Raw genomic sequence first — 4,293 nt, forward strand, 5'->3', positions numbered from 1 at the left:
AACTATGTGGGTGGCAAAGAAGTAGGTGCTGGGTATTGCTATAGTCAGATAAGGATTTTCATACTTAAAAAAATATAAATTTGGAGCAGATCAAATAGATTACTTCTTTCTTACACATACTAGAAAAAGTACAGATCTTTCTCAATTTATGATGGGGTTACATCTTAAAAATTCATTACAAGTTAAAAATATTTTTAGTCCAGGCACTTCCTTGGTGGTCCAGTGGTTAGGACTCCACACTTACACTGCAGGGGGCACAGGTTCGATCCCTGGTCAGGGAACTAAGATCCTGAATGTCTCATGGCACAGCCCCCCCAAAAAAAACTGTAAGTCCAAAATGCATCTATTACACCTAATATACCCAAATATCATAGCTTAGCCCCTATCTTAAACGTGCTTGGAACACTTACATTAGCCTACGGTTGAGCAAAATCATCTAACACAAAGCCTATTTTATAATAAAGTGTTGAATATCTCATGTAATTTATGGATTACTGTACTGAAAGTGAAAAACATACTGGTTGTATGAGTACAGAAAAGTTTTAAGTGTGTTGGGTGTTTACCCTCATGATTGTGTGGCTGAATGGGAGCTGTGGCTCTCTGCGCTCCCCAGCATCGTGAGAAAGTATCACTAGCCTGGGAAAAAGATCAAAATTCAAAATTTGAATTATGGTTTCAACTGAATGTGTATCACTTTTGCACCATCCTAAAGTCAAAAAAATGATAAGTTGAGCCATGGTAAAGTAGGGACTATCTATATAGTGCTCATTACCCTTAGTAGCAGGAATACAAAGCTCAGGTTCAAACAAATTCTTCAATAGCAGTTATTCAGGAAAACTAGGAATTATTGTGAGGAGTCTTCTAGCCCTTGATAACATAAAAGATAATTGTCACTTTCTTCAACGCATATTTGTGCCCTGAAAAAACATAAAATCTTGAACCAGGCAGTCTAATATTTTAGTAAGGAAGAAGAGAGGGTCAGTTTTGAGATTATATAACTGGATCCTTAATAAATTTCCTGGATTACGGTTTAGAGGTGCCTAAACCAAATTCCAAATAAATCTATGATCCTTTGGGATGCACACAGGCTATGCTTTGATTTCAAAATCTGCGTGGTAATTTTCCTTCTTCAATTTGTGATGGAGGTAATCTCAAAAAATTCATTGTAAATTAAAAATATCATAAATTAGAAGTCACAAGCTTTTAAGATGGCCCAAAAAATCCCAGGGATATAGATATGTGGTTCTTATACCCTTTTTTTCCCACTTGTCTAGAGGAATAAGAAAAGGCAACGTTTATGCTTAAAGACAGATTTCTTAAGAACATGGAAATCTCTGAAAGTACTTGGTTAGTTGAATCTCTTCATTCAGCATGGAATTTAGAATTCAGTATGGAATCATTAAGCTACTTAAGGAACAATCTTGTGCATTTTGTAAATTAGCTATTCAAACCGTATAGGTAACAAATTTTTGTGTTTATATGAACCTACAGAGGTTTACTTTTGGCTGAGTGCTTAACTTTTCCAGGCCTTTACTGTTGGTTTGGGCAAATTTGAGGATAGATAGTTGATGAAGGTACCTGTCATGTTCCTAGAAAGGAGCAATGAGGATAATAGACATATTGACCTCCATGCATTTTACAATGAGAAGATCCTTTGTGAATCAGCTATATCATCTCTCTTTGTCAGTACCCTCACTGAGATTTCATCATGGCCAATCATTTGCTTTCAGTCTTTGCACTTTCTAAAAATTTTTCAGATACAGCAACATATGCAATAAGGATTAAGGTGAAACCTACATATATGAGTAGTTAACCAACATAGGCCATAATTTCTTTAGACTATGTTAGAAACCAGGAACAACTTATAAACCGTAAAGTCTACTGCATGAAAATAAAGAAGTTTTCACTGACTGGAAGTACAATCAGAAGAGCAAGGATAATGCAATACATTTTACATAAAATTAAAATTATTCAGTTTAATGTATTGTTTTGTTTTGTTTCTGACAGTATGTCTTTCTTATTCTTTGGATGCTAGAATACTATTTCTTCTGTGAAATGATGGTGATACTCAGTATGCTTCTTTCATGTTCTTAGCTGGTCAAAAAAATTTGACAACCCAATATAGGTCTTATTTCTCCTTAAAAAATAAATTCAGAACAGAGAGCCTAGAAATAGACCCCAATTAATAAAGTCAATTGATCTTTGACAAATGAGTAAAGACAATACAATGGAGCAAAGACAGTCTTTTCAACAAATGTTGCTGGAACAATGGAACATTCACATATAAAAAAATGAACCTACACATAGACCTTAGACATTTCACAAGATATAATTCAAAATGGATCACAGCTTTAAATATGAAATGGAAAACTGTGAAACTTCTACAAGATAACATAGGAGAAAACCTAAATGACCTTGGGTATGGTGATGTCTTTTTAGATACAATACCAAAGGCACAATTTATGAAAGAAATAATGGATAAAGTGGACTTCATCAAAATTAAAAACTTTTGCTCTACAAAAGATAATGTCAAGAGAATGAGAAGACAACTCACAGACTGGGTGTAAATATTTACAAAAGACACATCTGATAAATGATTGTTATCCAAAATATACAAAACCCCTTAAAACTCAACAATGAGGGACTTCCCTGGTAGTCCAGTGGTAAAGAATCCGTCTTCCAATGCAGGGGATGCGGCTTTGATCCCTGGTCAGGGAACTAAGATCCCACATGCTGCGGGGCAACTAAGCCCATGCGCACCGAGCTTGAACACTTCAACTAGAGAGCCCATGTGCTGCAAACTACAGAGCCCACACGCCCTGGAGCCCACGTGCCACAACTAGAGAGAGAAAACCCACGCGCCACAACTAGAGAGAAGCCCAAACGCTGCAACGAAGAACCCGCATGCCTCAACGAAGATCCCGAGTGCTGCAACTAAGAGCTGATACAGCCAAAAAAATAAAGAAAATAAATTTTTAAAAATACTCAACAACGAGAAAACAAACTACCCATTTTTTAAAAAGTGGGCCAAAGACCTTAACAGACACCCCACCAAAGACGATATACAGATGGCAAAACACATATGAAAATTTGCTCCATATCATATGTCATCAGTGCAATGCAAATTAAACGAGATACCACTACACACCTATTAGAATGGCCAAAATCCAGAAAACTGATGGCACTAAATGCTGGTGAGGATGTGGAGCAATACAAACTCTCATTCTTCCTGGTGAAAATGAAAAAGAGTATAGCCTCGTTGGAAGACAATTTGTTGATTTCTAACAAAACTAAACATATTCTTACTATACAATCGAGCAATCATACTCCTTGGTATTTACTCAAAGGAGTTGAAAACATGTCTATACAACAACCTGTTGATAGAAGCTTTATTCATAATTGCCAAAACATGGAAGCAACCAAGATGTCTTTCAGAAGGTGAATGGATAAATAAACTGTGGTACATCCAAACAATGTCATATTATTCAGTGCAAAAAAGAAATGAGCTGTCAAGCCATAAAAACACACAGAGGAAATCTAAATGCATATTACTAAGTGAAAAAAAGCCAATCTGAAAAGGCTACATACTGCATCATTCCAACTATACCACATTTTGGAAAAGGCAAAACTATGGAGACAATAAAAATATCAGTGGTTACCAGGAGTGTATGTCATGGGGAGGTGAAGGTGAATAAGCAGAGCACGGAGCATTTTTAGGGCAGTGAAAATACTCTGTATAATATTTTAATAATGGATTTATGTCATTATACATTTATCCAAACAGTAGAATGTACAACAACAAAGGCAAACTAAGATAAACTATGGACTTTGAGGCCATGGATTATGGATCATGGATTATGATGTATCAATGTCGGTTCATCCTTCATAAAAAATGTACCATGCTGGTGAATGATGTTGATAATGGGAGAAGCTATGCATGAGTGGGGACAGGGAGTATATGGAGAAATCTCTGTACTGGCCTCTTCATTTTGTTGTAAGCCTAGATGTGCTCTAAAAATTAAAGTCTCTAAAAATATTCAATGTGCTCTACAAATATTTGATATTTATGTAGATTACAATTTACCTTAAAATAATAAAATAAATTTATTGCTCTGTGAAATATAAAAGCCTAGGCAGCACTGGTGCACGGAATCAAAAATGCTAATGAAATATCATTGAAATCATTGATATATTATTGAAATATCACTGAAATTATTGAAATGTTATTGAAATCATTTCAATACTATATAATCTAAATATCACCAGAACCTCGGTAACATAGAATAGGGTCTA

General features: G+C 35.4%; 1 non-coding gene across 1 annotated transcript; it reads left to right on the forward strand.

The window, feature by feature from the left end:
- The first annotated feature begins 208 nt into the window (after window positions 1-208).
- TRNAV-UAC (transfer RNA valine (anticodon UAC)) lies at window positions 209-281 on the forward strand. Its single transcript has one exon. It is a non-coding gene; the product is annotated as a tRNA-Val (tRNA).
- Window positions 282-4,293: the final 4,012 nt, after the last annotated feature.

The sequence above is a fragment of the Hippopotamus amphibius genome, chromosome X (assembly GCF_030028045.1).
Source record: "Hippopotamus amphibius kiboko isolate mHipAmp2 chromosome X, mHipAmp2.hap2, whole genome shotgun sequence".
Taxonomy (NCBI): domain Eukaryota; kingdom Metazoa; phylum Chordata; class Mammalia; order Artiodactyla; family Hippopotamidae; genus Hippopotamus; species Hippopotamus amphibius.